The sequence below is a fragment of the Chiloscyllium plagiosum genome, unplaced genomic scaffold (genome assembly GCF_037043375.1).
Source record: "Chiloscyllium plagiosum isolate Xiang-an unplaced genomic scaffold, Cpla_swu_hap1 HiC_scaffold_40, whole genome shotgun sequence".
NCBI classification, from domain to species: domain Eukaryota; kingdom Metazoa; phylum Chordata; class Chondrichthyes; order Orectolobiformes; family Hemiscylliidae; genus Chiloscyllium; species Chiloscyllium plagiosum.
In genome coordinates this window covers 27,030,218-27,055,387 of record NW_028270178.1, presented here as the reverse complement: position 1 = coordinate 27,055,387, position 25,170 = coordinate 27,030,218, and positions in this window count along the sequence as shown.

Sequence of the window (25,170 nt, the reverse complement as noted above, 5' to 3'; positions counted from 1 at the left end):
ATGTGTAATTGTACAATGATGATTGAAGAACCTAAGTAAAGATGTTCTCAGTGAAAAACATATTGGCTAAAGAGGAAGAAACGCCTGAATGAATGACAACCATTATTCAGGTGCCTCCTGGTCAACAGCAGAACAAGAAAGGTGAGAATTGGACTCCGAATTTGATCAGGAAGCTTTCTGATTCTCAACGTTTGATTGAGGCTGCACTAATGACGTTACTGTAGAGCAATTGTGCTGATTCGCGTTTTCCCTTTCCAAAGCCAATTTTAGAGAACACATTGCACACCGTAGGTGGGCGATAGGCCGCATCCTGGTCCTGGCTGGTGAGGCAGGCTTCCATCTTCCCCTGTGCTGCACATAGGCGATCGTATCGCAAAGGTGTGTGAGGCACTCAGGATCATCCTGACAGGTACAGATAAGGTTTATTCGGGTAAATCACTGATTACAAAGCAGGCATTATCTGTTTTGCGATGACCTCAGACAGGATTTTTTATTCTATACTCAGCAATGAAATCGGTCATCAGTCGTCTCTATCCCCTTTCTGATTGTACTTGGTGGGGATGGATGATTTTACTTCATCGTCATTCAGCCCTTGCTGTCTATCTATCATTCTGATCAATCGATGCTACACTCGAATGGACATGGCCTCCCAACACACCATTTTTTTTAATTTTATTTCCCCTAATTTTAACGACAGTTTGTTTCTGGCTTAACATCAATTAGCAGCAATGGACAAAGCTAAAATGACTGAATCTTTCAGAATCATCAGTCCTGACTTGACAGGGACCAGGATGGTGTCTTGTCGCAACAGTGACGACGGTCGAGAACGTCACAGAAAAAAATCAACACATTTTCACGGCGGGTGGAACAGGGCTGGGAGCAGGAAACTGTGGAAAAGGAAGATCCGGATGTCCTGGTCCACACTGGCAACAACCCTTCAGAGTCCGGCATCCTATCATTAATAACCACTTATTTACATATGCATGGCTTTCGACAGTAGGCTCTCACTGAGTCAGGTATTCAGTGTCTCAATATCATTGACATTCAAAGTTTAGAATCCGCCAGGTCTCCCTGAAAGGCACAGACTAACAGCCCCAATCTGGGATTGCATATCCAATAAGGTCAAGCTATAAAATCTCATGACAATCATTAGCAGGAGAAAAAAAAAGAGTATATGTAAGTAGAAATTAGCAAATCGGGCAAGAAATTTAAAAACTGATCCACGGGTGATTCTGAGTGCTCATGTGGCTACTAACATTGGTTCCAGAATGAAGGGTTTGGGACGTCTCAATTATTGGAAATGTTTCTTCGGCTGGGCTGCCTGAATACGTTGTGTTTGTTTTGTTTTAATTGGATGGGGATTGCTACCGAGCTGGGGAGACATGTCGTTAGGGAATAATTAATCAGACCAGTCAGAGCATTTGGACTCTGGGATCAAACTGAGTTCGGATGGAAATGACTCTGGCAACGGGAAGTAGACAATCTGGGAGTGCAAGAGTAAAACAACAAATCACATTCTGGATCTCTTAAGATGTTGTGCTACTGAATCCTAGCGTTCGGCTTCAAACAATTTCCTCCCGTACCTCACAGATTTAGTGACAGAGTTCTCAACATCGCATTACTTTTTGAGTTTCGAGAGTTTCTCAATAAAACATGCGTTAAGTGAGGTACTTCAGTTTGAAATCGAACTTTTAAAAAAGATTGTCTTCATTATGGTGTGCGAGATATTTGTTCAGAAACAGGCTGAAAGAATATATCAATATCTTGAACTGTTCACAACCGCCAAATAACCACACGTCACGATGCACTTTAAAAGGGCTAATTTATTGTATCTCGCAGAATTGGATTGACAAAAGAGCACCGATGCACGCATGAAGTAATTGGTTTTATTTTCATCAAGCGTTACGGACACAATGAGATAAATTTACGTCACACTATTATTGTATTTGGGAAGAACGATTGTAAAATGCTCAATTTGTTCATTCAGATGGAAAATGACGAAATTGAATTTGAAACCCAGAGCCCGAAATCTAAATAAAGAGAACATCAAGGAATTCACATTATACATCACATTATAGCTGTTCACATTATATATCAATGATCTAGATGAAGGGACTGGGGGCATTCTAGCGAAGTTTGCCGACGATACAAAGTTAGGTGGACGGGCAGGTAGTACTGAGGAAGCAGGGAGGCTGCAGAAGGATCTAGACAGTTTGGAGGAGTGGTCCAGGAAATGGTTGATGGAATTCAGTCTGAGCAAATGCGAGGTCTTGCACTTTGGGAAAAAGAATAGAAGCATGGATTACTTTCTAAACGGTGAGAAAATTCGTCAAGCCAAATTACAGAGGGATCTGGGAGTGCTAGTTGAGAATTCTCGAAAGGTAAACATTCAGGTTGAGTCCGTGATAAATAAATCGAATGCAATGTTGTCAATTATCTCAAGGGGGTTGGAATATAAAAGCATTGTTGTGCTACTGAGACTTTATAAAGCTCTGGTTAGGCCCCATTTGGAGTACTGTGTCCAGTTTTGGTCCCCACACCTCAGGAAGGACATACTGGCACTGGAGCGTGTCCAGCGGAGATTCACACGGATGATCCCTGGAATGGTAGGTCTAACATACGAGGATCGGCTGAGGATCCTGGGATTATATTCATTGGAGTTTAGAAGATTAAGGGGAGATCTAATAGAAACTTACAAGATAATACATGGCTTGGAAAGGGTGGACGCTAGGAAATTGTTTCAGTTAGGCGAGGACACAAGGACCCGTGGACACAGCCTTAGAATCAGAGGGGTTAAATTCAGAACAGAAATGCGGAGACATTTCTTCAGCCAGAGAGTGGTGGGCCTGTGGAATTCATTGCCACAGAGTGCAGTGGAGGCTGGGACGCTAAATGTCTTCAAGGCAGAAATTGATAAATGCTTGATGTCGCGAGGAATTAAGGGCTACGGGAGAATGCGGGGAAGTGGAGTTGAAATGCCCATCAGCCATGATTGAATGGCGGAGTGGACTCGATGGGCCGAATGGCCTTACTTCCACTCCTATGTCTTAAGGTCTAATTGATGCATAAATGGGCAAAAATGGATTGAGTTTTCAGAGGGTATACAATGACTTAAGAGTAAGAAACATCTGAATGAATCACAACCTTAATTCAGTCACCCCTAGGCAATACTCAAACAGGAAAATTGACAATGGGACTGTTCGGGAAGTTTTCTGATTCCCACCCATTTACGGAGCTTACACTAATGCTGTTGGTGCCCAGCAGGCCGATCCAATTGGAGCTGTCATTCCCAATTCCAATTTTGGAGACTACGTCGCACGTGTTGGTGCACAATTCCCTGACAAAGTCCTTCTCCTGGTCTAGACTCATAAGGCAGTTTTCTAACCTCACAATCCAACATGTTGCACTTCCACCAATATCTTTCGTTGTATCCGTTGCTCCCAATGCGGTCTCCTCTACATTGGGGAGACTGGACGCATCCTAGTGGAAGGCTTTAGGGTGACCGCACCAATCAACCCCACCGCCCTGTGGTCCAACATTTGAACTCCCCCTCGAACTCTCCCGAGGATATGCAGATTCTGGGCCTCCTCCAACGCCGCTCCCTCACCACCCGACGCCTTGAGGAAAAATGCCTATTCTTCCACCTTGGAACAATTCAACCATATGACATCAACGTGCATTTCACTAGTTTCCTCATTTTCCCTTTCCCCCACTTCACCCCAGCTCCAAACATCCAGCTCAGCACCGCCTTCATGACCTGTCCTAGCTGCTTATCTTCCTTTCCACCTATCCACTCAACCCTCCTCTCTGACTTAGCAACTTCATCCCCACTCCCATCCACCTATTGTACTCTATGCTACTTTCTCCCCAACCCAACCTTCTCTCATTTCACTTTCCATTCTGCAGGCACCCTGCCTTTACTCCCGACGAAGGTATTTTGCCCGCAACGTCGATTTTCCTGCTCCTTGGATGCTGCCTGACCTGCTGTGCTTTTCCAGCACCACTCTAATCTAAACTCTGGTGTCCAGCATCTGCAGTCCTTATTTTTACCATCATTACCCCAATGTCCAGAAGCTCCAAAAAACATCCCTGTATTTGAAACCTCCACCAGACACTACAATTCTTCCCATCTCTGGAAACTCCCTCAGCCCTCAATATACATCTAATCACCAGCAGTATTGAAGACCATTCCTGAAGAATGGCTTATACCAGAAACGTCGATCCTCATGCTCCTCGAATGCTCCCTAATCTGTTGTGCTTTTCCAACTCATTACTCTCGACTCTGATGTCCAGCATCTGCAGTCCTCACTTTCTCCTTCAGCCCTGCCAAGCTTACACATACAACATTATCACGTCCCTACAGCCCTCCCGAACTGTGGAACCTCCACCAGATCTTACAACTCTCTCCCTATCTCTGATTTCCTGCAGTGATTTCAAGCCTCCGAATTCTGTAACATCTTCTGGTCTCCATGCCCTCGCCTATCATGGTGAGTTGCTCCTGTCTCTAAATTCTTTCCTACCTGCGTGCACTATCCACATGATCCAACCTTCATTTCTATAGTCTCCCTCAGCCCCTGCATTCCTCGCCATATCTCTAACTCTTGCTTGTTAGCAGTACTCTCCCTAACTGTATTAATGCCTCCGATCACTACAGCCATGTTTGTGCATAGCCCCTCCAGACCCTGCAGCAATCTGGACCACCTCCTTCAGGCCCAAATCATACAACCTGCTGAATCCTCCTCTCACCAATGCAACCCTCCCAACTTCTTAATATTCCTCTGTGTATGTTATGATACCTAACTGTGTGAACTCCTCCAGCCCCGAGAGCAGGCCTTGTCTTTGTAACCTCTTCAAACCTCGACATTCCTTGCAGTCTTTGATAGCTCCTTCAGTTGCCACATACCACAGTAATAATACCACTGTTTTGACGCCATTATATTGCTGCCTATGTCTGCAAACAGTTCTTCTCCCTGTAGCCCATCCAGTGCTCTGTGTGACTGTAGTCCCCACAATTGTCCATTTGCTTGCAATGTCTCCAGTCTCAGCAGGCCTCCCTACCCTGGTCGCAACCTCCAGCCTATACAGGCCTCACTGTCTCTGAAACATGTTACAGCGCATAAAACCATTTCAATCTCTAACATTCTCCAGTCCAAACCAACCTCCTTGATCTTGTAATATTCTCCAGATGCCCCAACTATTCTTAAATTTGCCAAATCTTCATTTCCTCTGAATGTCTCCGCATCCCAGTGCAATTCCTTCACTTATGCATATCTTGCAAACTGATCCAGCCCCCTCTATCGCTGCAAGTTTCTCTCAACTCCACATTCTCGAGCACGTGAAGCTATCTTTAAATCTGTCCCATCCTCCAAACTCTGAACACCTGTAATCTCTATCCACCACTTTAAGCCCCACAACCACTGAACTGCTCCCTGAATTTGCAAAAAGGCACATGAAATGACAGCATTGACTTAAGCGAACTGATACGATCTAACTGCCATTTCAGAGACATACCTTTGGAATGACCATTGACGGGAAGTGAATATTCATGGGTTTCTGGACTTAGGTGCGGTAGACTTAAAATTAGACAAGGTCAAGTATTTTGAAGACAGGATATGGTCAGCACAATAGTGCGATATCTAATTTAAATATGGAGATCAAAATTTACAGTCGTTTTGGTTACAGTGATAAACAGCAAAGGGCAGCAATTGGCAGCAGGATCTGTTTCATCGGCACCAACAATGATGATATCGTAAGTCACGTGAAAACCAGGAAATTGAATGAAATTGTACCAAGCGCAGTGCAGCAGTCCTGTGTGACAGTAGTCGCCATCTTGACTGGATAACTATTGATTATCAGTGCTGTGTGGAATACGATCGTGGATTGTAAACGAGATGGCTTTCCTATTCTAGATCAAATGCTGTGCAATGAGAAATGTCTCATAATTTTATTTCAAAGGGGTTTTGTGAGCAGAGAACGTTCATACAAAGGAATCTTTTGCTAAGTTTTACATTAATTTAGTTCAGACCGTGAGACATAGAAGCGAAATTAGGCCATTTGATGCATCGAGAACGCTCTATCCTTCAATGAGGTCATGGCTGAGCTGATTATCTTCAACTCTACTTTTCTCTGTAGCCCAAATTCTAGCATTAATTAAAATCTGATCTCTGTAATAAAGATACTTCATGACCCAGTCTCAGCACACCTCTGCAGTAATGCCTTCCACAGATTCACAATCCACTGAGTGAAGAAATTCATTCTTATCTCTGTCTTGAATTCATGAACCTTTGCTGAGATTTTATGAACCATGTTTAAAGATAATCTCACAAGGGAAACTTTAAAAAGTAGCAAAGAACGTTGTTGAATTTAATCAATGGATTTTGACTGCATGAACTTGACTAAGGCATTCGAGAAGGTTCCTGCTGATAGATTGATGCAGAAATTGCAATCACAATTGATTTGACACTGTGCTGGTTGACAAGTTGGATGCAAAACTACGTTGGTTGTAGAAGATAGGGCATAGATAGAGAAAGGGATGTAGTTCTGTGTGAATGTCTGTGATGAGTGATTTTCACAAGGCCGTATGCTGCAACCCCTGTTTGTAATTTATATCAGTGATTTAGGTCAAATTATCGGTTGCCTGATTAACAATTTTGCAGACAATATGAAAATTGGTGGTTTTGTGGAAATTGAGGAAGGATGTCATAGGATGTAACTGTATGCAGATCAGCTGGATTGTTAGTTGGAGAAATGGCAAATTGAATTTAATCCAGACAAGTGTGAGGTGATGCGTTTTGTGAAGAGCTGTTCTCCTACACTACTCTGAACTTCACTGGACCACTGCAGCATGCCTGAGAGAGATATGCTGGCCAGGCAACAAGTTGGTGTTTTACAGTTGGAGTCAGAATTGATTGATAGAACAAACCACCTTCCTCCCCAATACCCGCCAACCCGACTTTTTTAGCTTCAGGAAAACGAGGTGGTCAAAAACCATCCAATCATGATAAAATGCCTGAGGACACAGGATTCCTGGGAATGGGTACAATGTTCCAATACTGATCTTCCTTCTGGGAAATTTGAGCATGATTTTTTTTCTGATGGGCAAATGCAACTGGTCACAGGTAAATCTGAAAAACAGGGTAAATTGGTGTCTCAGGCTGAAACATGAATAGATTTTGTTCATTACCTCCTTATTTGACTTCACTTTTCACTCTTACAGATAACATGCTGAGAATTGTGATTCTGCCTCACAGAACACGTGGTCTCACTTCCCGCACAATTCGTTACCTGCTGGCCATGGCAACAAGAGAGCAACTGGTCATTCTCACTGAGGTCATATTGCGGCCTATCAATTACTATTATTTCCTCGGAGATTATTGTCTCTGGTGTTAATGATGTCTTGTTCCAACCAACCACAGACTGTTATGTCTGGTTCACTGTCACTTACTCCTTTGATCAATTTGCAGCCATCTGCTGTCAGAAACAAAAAAAGGCACAAAGAAAACTCCAGCTGTGTGTCTAGCAGCAACTACTGTTATGTACTGTTCTGTGTAAAAAGAAAATCCCGCAGCGTTTCACACAGCAACCGTTAGTTATAATCGACAATATACAGAGGCTCTGTTAATGAAAACCAATATATTGTACTAAACCTGGATGGCTGGCATTTGGCTGGCGTGACAGGGTTTTTTTCCAATGCTTTATTCTCTCTAAGTCTGTTACCCAATTCTCTGACAGTCAGCCACATTCTAGTCACCTGTGATGTCCGGAAAGGAGTGGGAAATACATGCGCAAGAGAGAGTACCAGTGATCCAGAAATGGAGAGCAGAAGAAAATGTTTGATTTTCTCTTCAATCTAACTTCCCCTTCATAATTGTTTGGTCGATGTGTGTTATAGAATTCATATATTATAACGTAAAAATAATACATCCTTGGGAGTACAATGATTCCGAATATGTATTTAAGGAAGTTGAGCGGATATTGAGGAATTTAATTTGCTGCACCAATACATTTAGTTCTGGAGTGTCTCAGTCCAAGTTCAGAAGCAGCTTCTGTGTGCAGTGAGATATCCAGTAACATCAATTATTCAGTTACCAAATGAAGATTGCACTTATAGAAGTATAGGGGCAAAGGCATCCAATGTGAATCTCTGCCATGTGTCTGACAGTCGCTTCAGGGAACCATGCAGCTCCATTCAATGACTATCTGTCACCTCAAATATTTCGGTCATGATGCAGAAAAAGTGCCAACGTTTCCACCCAATCACTTCAGCCAATCAGTGGGTTGCACACAGTTTCCATCACCACATGCAGTTAATCTGACTACCCTTCCCCTAGACAGCGACCTCAGTCAAACACGCTGTCCCATTTTTCAGGATGTTGATTTACCAGCCTCACTGGAAAGTTTCTTTCAGACCGTGGAAAGAAAAATTGGGACTTAAGAAACTGGGACAGACGTTGATAATTCATTTGGAGCTTCTTTGTCCAAATGAGTTTGGGAACATACGAACAAATGTAAGCACAGAGACATCTGTGCGATGGTGGCTGATCTTGTATCTCAACACCATATTCCTGCTTTCGCTCTGAGTAACTTGATGCTCTAAATACGTAAATATATATCAACCTCTTCCCTGAATGTACTAAATGATCCAATCTTCGCAGGCTTCTGTGGTGGCGAATTCTGCCGTTTGACAATCCTCTCAGTGAATAAATGTTTCCTTATCTAAGTCTAAGATGGGTTATCCTGAGACTGTGTCCTCTCATTCTAGACTCCCCAAGCCGGGGAAACGTCTTCTCTGTACCTCATCTATCTAACCCTGTTATAATTTCATACATTTCAATCAAATCTCTTCTCATTTTCTGAACCCTCATAAACACAATCTAAGTCAAACCAAACTCTCTTCATGGTGTAGTCTTGCCATCTGTGTATGAACGTAGTGAAGTTCTCCTGAACTTCCTCTGAGTCAGGTTCCTTTTTTCGACAGAGACACCAAAACTGCACACAGTACTTGGGTGTGGTATAACCAAAGCTTCAGATCACTACATTGAGACATTTTTATTTCTAAACGCAAAACCTCTTGCAAGGCATCATTTGACATTTTAGTTGCTGGCTACACCTATCTGTAAAGTGTGTTGCCAGAAAACTGACATCAAGTCAGACAGCGTCCGAAGAGCAAAATAGTCAATGTTCTGACATAATCCTTCCTTAGGTCTTGATGAAGGATAATGCCCCAAAACTCGACTCTCTTGCTCCTTGGATGCATCCTCACCCGCTTTCTTTTTCCAGCGCCACACTCTCCAGCATATGCAGTCACTACTCCTTTCTGTTGACTTTCATTGATGCAAGCAGAAGGTCATCGTCTTGTGCACAAAGTCATCTAACTGCCTTTGTATAATCACAGATCTCAAATTATCATAACTTGGAAATATTGTCTTTGTTTCTGCCCTCTATGCTGTTAATAAATATCATGAAGAGATGGGGCACAATCTATGACGTTCGTCAGTGCCTGCAATCTGTAGAAAAGAACCATTTATTCCAATTGTCATTGTCTAGTCTGACAAACAATTCTCAGTCCGTATCAATATACTAATCACATATCCATGCAATTAATTTTTTCCATTAGTTTCTTCTGTGAAATTTTATCTAAAGCTCACATTAATGGAAGTCCACCCAATCCACGACTTCGCCATTCTCTATTCCATTGGTTATTTTCTCAAAGCACTGCATCCTGACTTTACCTATTTCTTTTCATTCTTGCTAAATGTGCATTTCCCTTTTGTTTATTACAGACTCGAGCAATTTCCCACGAATGTTCGGCTAACTGATTTATCTTTTTGCTTTTCTCTCTGCCATTTCAAATAGTTTGATTACTCGTACCACCCTCCAATCCGCACGAACTTCTCCAAAGTCGACAGACTTTTGGAAGCTAATCAACAGAATCCAAAATTTTCAAGTTCACAATCTTTAGCCTGGTGAATTGTTAGCGTTTAACCCCATTAATTTCCACACAATATTTTTTTTTTAATTAACGAATTTTCTTGAATTTCACCCTTCAACTGAAGACTTGTCAACAGACACTCCTGGGAGGCTATTTGCGAAGAGAAATCCGGAAATACGTGTTTAAGACTTTTACCACTTTCTTTCTCCCGTCCTGTTTCAATTTCCACAAATTTTGATTTTAAGTGATTCACGTTTGTTATATTTTGGCGTAAACCCTCCAGGTTAAATTAAACCAGCAACACAGAACATATTTATCTCGTGAGGTTATCTGTGAGACTTTCGAGACGCCAAGCACTAGTTAAAGTAAAAAGTAACAAATTTCGTCCTGAAACTACAACAGAGAATCATTAACTAACAACTACTTACAATTCCTTCATCTAACCTTTCGTTTTCCCTTCTGTAATACCAGTCTGATAAAACCCCTGATGAAGATTTACCAAGATACAAATTCCAAATCTAGCCAGCTGTCGAATGTTCTCTTGGTATCTTCCTCTGTAGATTTTCTACTTCTTCGAGATTTCTGTTTCACGGGTCATTAATCGATAAAGGTACTTTTAGGGGAGTGGTACCGCAGCAGTCTGTACATGGTGCTGGCTCAGCAGTTGTCCCTTAACTATTCACGCTTTCTCAGTCGTTAACTCCCAAACCATTGGATTGTGTCATTGTGATTTTTTTTAATATTGTCAATATACTAAGTTCAAACTGGATTGGAGTTTGGTATTTTGGGGAGCATAATTTAAACTGATTGGCATAATTCGAATTTGATTTTGTCTCTTGGCAACCAGCTACACTAGCTGTGGAGTCTAACCATCATATTGTGTCTTGTTCAGAACACTTGGTTCTGTCAAATAGTTCTGCTGGCTTTTAGTTTTTTTTTAAAGGTACAGTACACTTCTACATCTTCATAATACATTTGACATCACATTTGGTTTAAACTTCATGGATCCACAAAACATTCACTTTACACTCACTTTATTGTTTTCCTTGTACTTTTATTCTCACTGTAGATTTTTGCAGTCTAGGCCAATTTTTTCATCTTCTCTTTCTATATTTTGAACTACTCCGAAATATCAGGCTTGTCTTTGTTCTGAACAGTTTAGTCATTTCCTCTTTAAATCCAATAATTTTCCTAATGTCGTTTGCAAGATCGAGCTGAGACACATTTCCTTTATCAAGCTGAAAAATATAGATTACTCTTTTAAAAATAACTCTTCATAGGCACACGTAGGCACGGAAGCAGTTTGGATTCTTACAACAGCATATGAAGAAACAAACAAGAATTGGAGTTTTACGCTATCCATTAAACAAACCAAAAACATTTCTTACTTGCAAGAAATTGTATCGACTTTCTTCAACTACATCTAGGGGGACAAAGCAATGAATACAGATGGAAATGCTCAGTGTGAACTTCATCAAGAAAAAAAGCTGTGCCTTTCTCCAGATATCTTTCAGAATTTTACTTTCCAGGAAGATATGCATGACAGTCTCTATGCTCATGCAGTCACTTCGGGGGCAGCGTGAGGTGGTGAGAAGAGTCCGGATGTACATCCAGAATCTCACAAGATGTGCCGTTCTCACCACTGCCCAAGCAATATCTTAGTTCTTGTTGCAAACTCCTATCAAATGAGTTCTGACAAATGACTTTGATGCTTTGCTGTATTGTTGCTGTACCAGACGGAAATTATAAATTATTTTACTTCATGTGCACGTTCCTTACGTACTAGCCATTGCCTCTCCTCTAAGTAAAAACAAGGACTGCAGATGCTGGAAACCAGAGTCTACATTAGAGACGTACTGGAAAAGCACAGCAGGTCAGGCAGCATTCGAGATACAGGAAAATCGACATTTCGGGCAAAAGCCCTTCATCAGGCTAATCCTCTGTCAATTCTTTTAGAAAGGTTCCCCAATCCATGCTTGCCAACTTTATCATAATTTCCTTCTTGTTGCCTTTACTTAGATTCAGGATCTTAGTTTCAGGTTTAATTTCTTCCTTCTCCATGTGAACAAACAATTATACCATTTTATAGTCACTGTTTTCAGTGGACACAAAACAATAAGATTGTAAACTAATATCATACTATTGCAAAATAACCAATCCATCATATCCTCTTCACATGTGCATTCCTCAACTTGTCCAGTTCTCAACTATACCAGGCTCAGATTGATCTCTTTCCTCACTATGTCCCTGGGTTCCACCCCGCCAACACCCCCTCCCCCACCTAACCTTACTAGTTTAATTCCTCTAGAGCAGCTTTAGAAAATTTCCCTGCCTTTATATTAGTCCACTTCCAATTTAGGTGCAAACCTTCCTTCTTGTACAGGTCACTTCTACCACGAAAGAGATTCCAACGATCTAAAAATGTGAAATCCGTCTCCCGTACACCAGCTCCTCAGCCATGCATTCATCTGCTATATCCTCCTATTCCTGCCCTCACTAACTCGTAGCATCGGGAGTAAGCCAAATATTATGACTCTCGAGGACCTCTTTTGTAGCTTTCTACCTAACTCTCTGTAATCTCCCTCAGAATCTCAACCATATCCCATCCTATGTCATTGGTTGCAATATGGACAATGACCTCTTGCTAGCCGATCTCCCCCGTAAGAACATTCTGCACCCGCTCTGAGACATCCTTGATCCAGGCACCAGGGACGCAACGCACCAATCTGCTTTTTCGCTGCTGGCCACAGAAACGTCTGTCTGTATCTTGGACGAGAGAATCCCCTCACACAATTGATCACTTGGAACCAGACGTACTCCTCGTTGCATAAGAGCCAGTCTCAATACCAGACACTTGACTGTTCGTGCTACGATCCCCTGAGAATCCATCATCCCTTAAATTTTCCAAAACAGCATACCTGTTTGAAATGGGTATATCCACAAAAGACTCCTGCACTTGCCACCTATCCTTCTTACCTTGCCGGGTGTTACAGTCTATGTGACTGTATCTGGGACTTTCCCCGCTTCCTATAACTGCCATCCATCACATACTGTTGCTGTTGCAAATTCCTCATTGCTTCTTACTGTCTCTCCTACCGATCCATTCGAACTGATGCGATTCGCAGCCAACAGCATTTATGGCAGATATAACCCACAGTAACCCTGAAACTCTCTTAAAGCTCGCATATCTGACAAGAAGTACATATCACTCTATTAAAAGCCATTTTTGCACCTTCACTGTCGACAGACCCAGACATTAACACCGTCTTGTTCCTCTATAAACACAGCCCCAGATTAAATTAATAGTTATGGCTTATAATCAAGAGACATGTCTCCAAAAACGTATCATCAAGAAATAACTCACTCCACTCACTACTGATGTACAGGACATTTGTAAGGCCACTGTTGGAATATTGCATGCAATTCAGATCACCTTCCAAGCGAACAGGTGTTGTGAAACTTGAAAGGGCTCAGAAAAGATTTACAAGGATGTTGCCAGGGTTGGAGGATTTGAACTGTCTGAAAATGTTGAACAGGCTGGGGCTGTTTTTCCTGGAGCGTCGAAGGCTGAGGGGTGACCTTATTGATGTTTATAAAGTTATGAAGGGCATCGATATGGTAAATAGGCGACGTTTTTTTTTTCCCTGGGGTCGGGGAGTCCAGAACTAGAGGGCATAGGTTCAGGGTGAGAGGCTAAAGATATAAAACAGAACTACAGGACAACTTTTTCACACAGGGGATGGTACGTGTATGGAATGAGCTGCCAGAGGAAGTGGTGGAGTTTGATACAACTACAACATTTAAGAGGCATTTGGATGGGTACATGAATAGGAAGGGTTTTGATGGATATGAGCCGGGTGCTGGCAGGTGGGACGAGATTGGGTTGGGATATTGGGTTGGCATGGACGGGTTGGACCGAAGGGTCTGTTTTCATGCTATACATCTCTATGACACTATGACTCTATGTTCGTCTAAAACGACATCATATTAACACTTCAGGAAGTTGTGCTATTGATAATTTGAATTGTTAAACCAATATGTCGATTAAAGTGAACAATGATTGCAGTTGTACACTGCATGCATCCTATTAAATATCTTCTACATGTCTCCAGTACTGTTTGGTGCCTAGAGATAAACCACACCCGAATTTACTACGACTTGGCATTTCTGCTTCATACTTCAAAGGCTGTCCCTTTCAAAACAAAAAATAACTGCCTGTAGCACCATTTGCCTTGACACAGTATCATCTCCTATCTCTCCTCCACTAAATAAGAGCAGCAGGTTTCTTGGTCCCTCCTGCCCTATGTTAATATGCATACAATTAGTAGAACCTGTATGTTTGGTAGGAGGACAATCTGGTTTTCAAATGGAGCAAATACGATATGTTTTAATTTTTACCTTATTTGGGTAAGGACGTATTGACACTAGAGTGGGTGGTTTATGAGGAGATATTGAGTCGACTGAGAGTGTACTCATTGGAATTTAGAAGAATGAAAGAGGGATGTTATGGAAACATTTAAAAACTATGATGGTGATAAATAAGAAAGAAACAGGGAAATTATTTCCACTTTTCGGGGAAACTAGATGCAGGGTTCATAGCCTCAAAATAAGTGGAGCAGATGAAGATATTAGTTGAGGAGAAACTTCTTCACATACGGATTGTGAATCTTTAGTATTCACTGCCCAGTTAAGTAGTTGAGGCTACCTCATTGCATGTTTTCTAGTCAAAGATAGATTTGTGAACAGGAAAGAAATTGATGATTATGGGGAGCTAGACAGTATGTGGAGTTGAGTCGATGAGAAGATCAGCCGTGATTTTATTTAATGGAGGAGCTGGCTTGGTAGGCCATATAGACTGCTCCTGTTTATTACACAGTTATGATGAAATGTTGGGAGAGACGTGTTGGAGCGAATGTTCGAAATGTGCTGCACTATCCAATGGGTAGAAAATGGGAAACAAGGCAAAGAGAATGGGAAGCTGCAAGGATAGAAAAAAAGACATAATGAGTGAGGACAGAGTGGAGGAAGGGGCAAGGACTGGAGAAGGATCGAACGGAGTGTCAAGGAAATCAGGAATCAGGATCACTAGAAATCAGGGAGGTAAGTAATGCCTTGGAATTTACTTTGTAAGATGGCATATGTTCCATCGGTGCAGTATAGGACTTGCCCGGGATTATTTGTTTTTCTGACAAACGCTCGATCAATTCTTACATTTCAATTTGAACTTGAGACCTGAGACGCGTCAACAAGTCATGATTTCGAGATGCCGGTGTTGGACTGGTGTCTGCAAAGTTAAAAATCATACTACACCAGGTTATAGTCCAACAGGTTTATTTGGAAGTACCAGTTTTCGGAGCGCTGCTCATCATCATTTGGTTGTGGAGTATAAGATCGTAGACACATAATTTATAGCAAAAGTTAACAGTGTGAAAAAACTTAAATTGTGCATTGAAAAAGGCTTGGATTGTTTGTTGAGTATCTCATTTTTTCTAGAATTAACATGTTGGTTGCAGTTCTTCCATACATAATTCGTAGAACTTCTTTAAAAGTTACATTCTCAAGTGAGCTTTAACAATTATTTTCATGTCGGCCTGGATAATGCAGTAAAGGTGCGAACTGCGCTGTGTGGTACTGTCTGTGCATTATAAAGAGCTGTATCTTGAGTAACAATTCTTGTGGAACCCACTACTACCACTTTGATAATCTGAAAATGACTTGTTTATTCCCAGGTTGTTTTTCTCCCTTATCAATGTTCACATCAATTCTAATTTCCCCCATCACTGCCTGGGCTCACTGACAAAGCTGGATGCCTCCCGTGTAAATAGTGAAGACGTTTGACAATTCTGCATCCTTTTAAGTGTAAATCCTTCCCTGGCCTTACCCCGTACATGCCCCTTCAAGCTGTTGCATCCCATTATCAGTCAGTTGTGTTAGGTTTAATCACTGTAATTGTCCAGCGCAGAGTACAATAGAGTAGAATAGAATTATTTATCATTTCTACCACGTGCAATTGATACCATTAAAACGAGACAGCGTTCGCCCAGGACTGAGAGAACTACATGGACATCACAATCTACACAGTCCTAACCGGAATAAAGTGCATAAAATGCGCAAAACACGCAAGTTGCAGTATAACAGAAGAATGATAAATAATAAACATTTTTCGAGCCGCAATTCAAACTCGTGCAACGAATGTCAGATGGGAAAGAGTCTGATCATACTGTGTAAAGAAGTCTAATGGTTTGAGGGAAGAAACTGTTGCACAGTCTGGCTGTGAGAAACCAAATACTCCAGTATCTTGTGCCAGGTTACAGGAGAGAAAAGAGTTTGAGTCAGGAGTGTGTGAGGTCTTGCACAATGCTCTCAGGCTCTTGGATACAGCGTGTGGTGTAAATGTCTGTAATGGAAGAATGAGAGACGATGACGATCTTCTCAGATGTCCTCAGTATCCGTTGCAGGGTCTTATGATCCGACTCAGTGCAGGATCGTAAGACATTCAATTTTAAGCAATATGTCATGCACTTGAAACAAAATATTGATCAAACCACTCATACCCACACGTATACTCTTTCACAGTCTTATACTCCGTCACATTCATACACACTCCACCAAGCAAGCACACACGCTAACATACACTCTCTCACGTGCACTCACACTCGCACGTGTACAGTCACATGTACTATCTCTGCGTCTCTCGCCCCCCCCCCCTTCACACACACACAATACATTAATGTCAATTTGCATTTATAGAATTGTATTTGCAGATCCATCCCGTCGGATGGAGGTTTGCTCGCTGAGCTGGAAGGTTCGTTTTCAGATGTTTTGTCACCATACTAGGTAAGATTTTCAGTGAGCCTCCAGATGAAGCACTAGTGGTGTAGCCCATTTTCTACTCACGTGTTAAGATTTCCTTGACGTCATTTCCCCGTTGATGTCATTTCCTATGGTGGTGTAATTCCGTGTCCATTTTTTCAGGGGTGGTAAATGGGATCCAAGTCAATGTGTTTGTTGACAGAGTTCCGTTTGGAATTCCGTGCTTCTGGATATTCTCGTATGTGTCCTTCCTCACCTGTATGTAAGGACACTAGTGAGAGTGGATCATGTTCTTTTGTGGCTAGTTGATGTTCAGGACCTCAATCTGCATAACAAATCTTCTCAAATTCAGATTAATTAGGTTTATATTTAACGTGTGCTCAATGCCTTTGGATCTATGTTATGAGTTCACAGTTTGCATTGTACTGTTTTATCATCATTTGTTTTGGAATGAACTGCTGTTTTGTTGTTAAATAACATTTTTGGCATTGCATACGTATGATTTGGCAAGATATCATGTTGTTCAAAACCAAAACAATTCCGTTCTGATCCATCACGCTGTATTAAGGTCCAACTTCTGGCTTGTTCTGTAGTTACAACAGCTCGTATCAGACGAAGAAATGTGGTTAAACTCATCATCTAACTTCTGAGTAACTGATTAACTGATCCCACAATAGGTCAGACACACTCAACTTCAGCTGTACAGATCCATACAGAGCCCAGACCTTGGCCAGACGTCTACACTGGGAATCAAATCCATATTAACTCTTTCCCAAAAGCCTTCTCCCTCACCCTGGCCGTCATTAAAACTAAAATAAACATCCCACCACACCTCCCCCCCGCCCTTGCAATGCCTGTAACTCTGCTAATACAAAAAGGCAGCGGCTGGATTGCAGCTGCACTATTGTACACAGTTCTGGTCACAACCTAACAGTAAGAATAGCAATGCACCGGGATGAACACACAGGAGAACGATAACAACATTATAAGTGCTCAGAAATTACAGGTGCATTGAGGAAATATTGGATAGTACTCGGCCTGTTTTGTGGAGAAGAGAGGAGAATAAGGTGAAGGCATTGAGCTGTACAAACCAAGAAGAGTGTTGACAACTCAAACGGAAAGGAACACGGACTACAGGACACAGGGTGAGGCTGATTGCTGAAGGTTTATATGGATCATGAGGGCTAACCCTTCCAGCCAGGCGGTGGTGGCGTGTCTAGGCTTCATCTCCCAGTGTGGGGTTTTCAGGTGGCAATTCATAATTCATTTCAATGCAACCAGAATCTTGAACTGAAATGAATTTATTTTGAAGATTGTGGACCAGGTTTTGGAATTTGGAATGAGAACAGACAGCTCGATCAATGTCCTTTGGGAAAGGAGCACTTGTCCTCTGTTTGCAATAATAAATTCTTAAATGCAGAGAAAATGTAATTAGATGCTTGAGTCCAGTAACCCTTATTCAGACGAACTTTTCCTCTGAAAAGTGATTCCAAACACGAAACATTAAATCTGTTTCTTTCTTCATGGATGCTGGCATACCTGTTGAGTTTCTCAGGCTACTTTTGTTTCTATTCTACGTTTCCAGAATAAACAGCTATTTGATTTCCGATTAGAATATTTAAAATCCTAACCAGCCTCTCAGAAGCGACTTCTGGAATCATAGGAGCCTACCATACACAAGAGGTCATTCTGTCCATCAAAGCCAAATGGAAGCTACACACGTCCAAATTTCTACAAGCAGGCTAATAGGCTGAAATGTTATGACACAGGGAGTCCCCATACAAGTTGTCCTTAAAGGTTGTGAGGCTCGTTTCCTCAGCTACGATCCCAAGCAGTGCATTCCAGATCCTCAACACTCTGTGGATGAATGCCGTATCCTCAAATCGCCTCTGTCATTCACTTTAAAAATTATGCTCCCGCGACTTCTCTGCATGGACCGAATAAAACACAAGAGTGCACAGCTTAAATGTGGCTTCATCTTGCAGATTCCCTTAAAAAATCTGACATCTAAAGTCTCCGAACTGATGCATTCACGTGCTGACTACTTCTATTGATGTCTGGGCAGACAGTTTGATTAGTAATTTCCGATTCCTATTTTACCTTCTGTCTTCTACAGTTAATGTCCTGGTGGTTTTGAGTCTCGGACGAGGAAAATGCGGACTGTCTAAGTGGACAACGCGCTGCCTATTATATATGACAACGTCGAATCTACCGATCATTGTCATAAACATCATACTAAGGCGATTCAATATGTATTACTACCAAAATTCTCTCCTGGATAGAACACAGAACAATACAGCACAGAACAGGCCCTTCGGCCCACGATGTGGTGCCGAACATTTGTCCTAGCTTAGGCACCCATCCATGTACCTATCCAATTGCCGCTTAAATGTCACCAAAGATTCTGACTCCACCACTCCCACAGGCAGCGCATTCCATGCCCCCACCACTCTCTGGGTAAAGAACCCACCCCTGACATCCCCCCATACCTTTCACCCTTCACCTTAAATTTATGTCCCCTTGTAACACTCTGTTGTACCCGGCGAAAATGTTTCTGATTGTCTACTCTTTCTATTCCTCTGATCATCTTATAAACCTCTATCAAATCACTCCTTCTCCTTCGCCGTTCCAACGAGAAAAGGCCTAGCACTCTCAACCTATCCTCGTACGACCTATTCTCCATTCCAGGCAACATCCTGGTAAATCTTCTCTGCACCCTCTCCAAAGCTTCCACATCTTTCCTAAAGTGAGGCGACCAGAACTGCACACAGTACTCCAAATGTGGCCTAACCAAAGTCCTGTACAGTTGCAACATCACTTCACGACTCTTGAATTCAATCCCTCTGCTAATGAACGCTAATACACCACAGACCTTCTTACAAGCTCTATCCACCTGAATGGCAACTTTCAAAGACCTATGAACATAGACCCCAAGATCCCTCTGTTCCTCCACCTCACTAAGAACCCTACCGTTAACCCTGAATTCCGCATTCTTATTTGTCTTTCCAAAATGGACAACCTCACTCTTGGCAGGGTTGAACTCCATCTGCCACTCCTCAGCCCAGCTCTGCATCATATCTAAGTCCCTTTGCATCCGACAACAGCCCCCCTCACTATCCACAACTCCACCAATCTTCGTATCATCTGCAAATTTACTGACCCACACTTCGTCTCCCTCATCCAAGTCATGAATAAAAATTACAAACAGCAGAGGACCCAGAACCGATCCCTGCGGAACTCCACTTGTAACTGGGCTCCAGGCTGAATATTTACCATCTTCCACCACTCTCTGCCTTCGACCGGTTAGCCAGTTTTCTATCCAATTGGCCAAATGTCCCTCTATCCCATGCCTCCTGACTTTCCACATAAGCCTACCATGGGGAACCTTATCAAATGCCTTACTAAAATCCATGTATACTACATCCACTGCTCTACCCTCATCCACATGCTTGATCACCTCCTCAAAGAATTCAAAAAGACTTGTAAGGCAAGACCTACCCTTCACAAATCCGTGCTGGCTGTCCCTAATCAAGCAGTGTCTTTCCAGATACTCATAAATCCTATCCCTCAGTACCCTTTCCATTACTTTGCCTACCACCGAAGTAAGACTAACTGGCCTGTAATTCCCGGGGTTATCCCGATTCCCTTTTATGAACAGGGGCACAACATTCGCCACTCTCCAGTCCCCTGGTACCACCCCCGTTGACAGTGAAGACGAAAAGATCATTGCCAACGGTACTGCAATTTCCTCTCTTGCTTCCCACATAATCCTAGGATATATCCCGTCAGATCCGGGGGACTTGTCTATCCTCAAGTTGTTCAAATTGTCCAACACATCTTCCTACCTAACAAGTATCTCCTCTAGCTTACCAGTCCGTTTCACACTCTCCTCTTCAACAATACGGTCCATCTCGTTCGCAAATACTGAAGAACAGTAGTCATTCAAGACCTGTCCTATCTCTTCCGACTCAATACACAGTCTCCCATTACTGTCCTTAATCGGACCTACCCTCGTTCTCGTAATATCACCCCGCTGTGCAGTGCACTCTTTGCCCTGGCTCGTGCAGATACATACTGTTCCGTCTGGTTCACTATCCTTTTCCTCTTTGATCGTTTTGTGGACATTTGTTGACTGAAGCTGAAGAGAAAATATTGACCAGAGCAAGCCTTGGCTGCGTCTCTTGCAACAACTGGCATTCTGCTCTGTTCAATGTGTATTCCTTTTTATTTTGTGTTTAAACCTCGGAAGGAAATTAACAAAATTCCATGGTACTGCCGAATAAAGTCAAGCTATTTTGCAGATCACATTTGGCTGGTATTTAAGTGGTTTGATAACATTTTATCACCTTACATTCCATTCGTGTCAATTGTTTTGATGAACACTGCGACAGTAAGGCATGTTTTGATAGTCAAACGATTCCACAAGATCGGAAAAGGTCATGGCAAGGGACAGAATCAGAAGGACGCAGAGATGGAGAGCCAAAAGAAGTCAATAATTTCCCTGTTCAATATATCCGTCAGCTTTACACTTCTGTGGTTACTGTACGGTGTAACCTTCTTATCCCAAAACATTAAAAGAACAAGAGACTGGTTTGGAAAGAAACATATTTTACCATATGTCGCAGATATGCTCAAGGATTTCAGCTGCAACACCAATACATTATTTTATGCAGTGACTATGCCCAAGTTCCGAGTAAAGTTGAGAAATGCGGTGCACCAACTGGTCAAATAAGTCCTTCACTCCAGGGTGTCAGCAAAACAACTGAGAAAGGTCCGGAATTGGCCGCAGTGTTCCCAATTCAGGAATTGCGTATGTCTGGCCAGGATACCATCAGGACAAAGTGAGGATTGCAAATGCTGGATATCAGCGTGGAGAGTGTGGTGCTGGAAAAGCACAGACTGTCAAGCAGCATCGAAAGAGCAGGAGAATCGATTAAGCTGGCAAATCCCTTTATCATGAATGAAAGGTTAATCCCCAAAACGTCGAATGTTTGCTCCTGTAATGTTGCCTGATCTGCTGTGTTTTTCCAGCTTCACACTCAGGGTTCCATCAGCACAATTACAAGGATTTAAGTATAGCGCCCAGTGGTGGATGGGGACGGTGGTAACAGGATGGGTCACTATTCACCACGCTGTTATCTCTGAACGACTGACGGATTGACACATATGGGAACAAAAAAACTGTGAGCAGGAGGATGCCATTCATCCCAACGAGCCTGGGGTTGTGCAAAGTCGTGAGACAGAGAGCGAAAAACAGAGAGAGGCCGAGAAAGAAAGTTAGATAGAGAGAGAGGAAGACTGACGGAGAGAGAGAAAAAAAGACATGCAGAAAGGTGGATGGAGAGAAATAGACAAACTGGTACAGGGAAAGACTGACTGGTTCAGAGAGAGAGAGACAGAGAGACAGACAGAGAGAAAAACAGAGACACACAGAGAGGGAAAGAGAGAAGGAAGGGGAAGTGAGAGGCAGAGGCAAAGATGAGAGATGGAGAGACACAGAAAGGGTAACGAGATGAAAGTCACCATTCCAGCTGGTGCCAAATTTCTCTCCACGTGCTATCTCTCTCTCTCTCTCTCTCTCTCTCTAACACACACACACACACACACACACACACACACACACACACACACACACACACACACACACACACACACACACACACACACACACACACACACACACACACACACACACACACACCTGCAAGTTCACACCAAGGGCAGCTGCAGAGACACACTCACAAGACAAAGTATCACCAGTTTACTCCACAAATGAACACAGGATTTTTGCGCAAAATAATTGTGCAAAACTCTTGTGTCAGGGTCGGAGTAAACACTCACTCTTTGTATAAATTGAGACATCATTATTTTGCCGACTCATATTAAGGTAAGTGTTCTGCGTAGATTAATACAACGTTTTGTCCAAATTAACACAAGCTTATATCAAAGTATTTAAACAAAGTAACACATTTTTTGTACAAAATGATGAAACATTTTTGCCCAAATGAACACAAATGCATTCCGCAGATTAACACTAGATTTTTGTACAGATTCATGAAACTACAATGAACCTGTGCAGTCTGCTAGCTTGCTGAGTTTGAATTTTATCAGAATGAGGATACATCTTCTACAAGTTAACGAAATGTCTTCACAGTTCGACATCGGAAAAGGATTGCACAAAGGGACAGGGAGGACCGGCCTGACTTGAACAGACAAGTCAGAAGGAACATGCACCACAAGTCAATCAGTGACAGAACAGCTGACCATCTGATATTGACATGTAACCTGACATTCTGTCTCTGTCACCATCAAATCTTGAGTGTCACCGGGGGATATCTTCAGATACTCCAAATGACAAGAGGAACCAGGCACATGACGAGAATTACGCATTGAGCAACTTCCTAGACCTGTAGCACTGACATAATAGTCCCACGCCGCCCCCCCCGCCCCTCCAATCCCCCATCCCTCCCCAGTCAGTGTTACAATTCATAACATGACCTCGACATCAATGTGACTATTAGCTTAGGGATCAGTAACTTGATTTTTCTATATTGCAGGTGAGCTGCAATGGCTCAAAAAATAGAGCAAACGTTTTAACAGTTTAAACAAATGAGGTAACATTTTTATATAGACTCAGAGAGATGAAATAACTATGTCCTGCACATATACACATGTGCATTCATACGTATATACACGTCTCTATTTCCATTTAATATTTTTGGACTTATTTTTCGTGTGTGCAATTTGGAAATAATAAAATGAACAGTAGACAAGAGCAAATGCTCCAAGAAATATATCTCTGCAGTGGCGTGGGCAGGCAACCAAAGGGTGCCAATGAATCACATTAAACACAAGAAAGCCACTCTACCCCTGATTCCCAGACAATCCTCCTTCATTCTGGAATCCAGAAATAGTCGTCTCGCCACGTTGACTTCTTATCCTGATTGAGCAGACCTGCAGTCCATCAAATAAGCCCCGCCCACCGACGCAGTGCAATTCCCCGCTTGGATACTCTGTCACCACCTTGTTTCCAGGACATGAGGAAGGTCAGTGTTGGTTCACAGCTGCCCGCCCCCAACCCGCCCCCACCGAAGCGTGTCAACTATCTTCCCGTCTCATGCTCTTGTGTAGTTGGACGAGGGAACAAAGTGTAACATCTCACAGTTTGCAGATGATAGCAAGTTGGCTGGGAGGGTGAGCTGTAATGAAGATGTCGGGATCCCGCATCATGATCTGGGCAGTGTGGCTGAGTGGGCAGACCAATGTCAAATGCACCATGATTTGGAGAAATGCAAGTTTGTTCACATTGGAAACAAAAACAGGAACGTGAATAGGTGTAAACTAGGGGATGGGAGTGTGCAGTGGGACTTGGGTGTCTCTGTGTACCAGTTACTGAAGATAATTGTGCACGAGCAGCAGGCAGTAAAGAAGGAAAATTGAATATTTTCACTTCGATCTTTATACATGGTGGCAACTTGAAATGTCCATATCTCAGAGTCAAATTTGTTTTTAACCTCTTCAAATTCAATACCGCTTTGCAAGGCTATTCCCTCAAGTAACAGTGATTTTACCTGCATAATTTATAAACTAACGCACATACACACAGAATAGCCCTTGTTACTGCATAATAACGCATATAAAGATCCTCTAACGGTGAGGTACAAACCTCATGTGCTCTACCTACCAACCTGCACCACATGGGCAGTGTCCAATTCACCTTCAACCATTTGGTTCGCTTCACTGTGCTTTCAAATGGCAGAATATGGCCCACCATCCTTTTGCCTCACATTTTGATTTGGCCTGTGAAAATGTCCTTTCTGGACATTAGGATATGCTTTTGGTTTTACCATTGAGCGTTCTTTTACATCTGATGTTTATTTTTAAAACTGCAGTCCTTAACGTTCGTAGTGCCTATCTCTCTCGTATTTTCGTTGGTAATTCCAGTTGTAGATATGTTGATACTCTTCTTTTTTTTCTTCGTTCCACTTCTCTGAAGTCAGTTTCTCAAATCCTTATTCTATCTCATTCCTTCAAAATTCCAAAACTTCCTTCACCTTTTACGCTTTTCTCTGTTCTTTGGAATTCTGTTTCTAACTGCTTCATCTCTTCTTCATGCTCAAACTATTTTAAGTAATTGCTTCATGGACAATTCCAATCACTTGCAGATTGGAGTGATCTCTCATATCCCACACATTCCAAATGACTTGACAAAATCTTATTTCCCTCTGTTGTCTTGGCTCTGACAGACATTTGCACCTCTAAATCATTTGGCAGCTGTCAGTTCAGCTTTGGTTAAGACTTTTAAATGTTTCAATGTTAATTCCTGTCTCTGCTTGGAGACAGCATAGTCGGAGCTACTTCGATTGCCATCTGATGTTTTCGTACAGCCTTTAATACTGGTCTCCATTCTTCTGCTTCTTCATGAA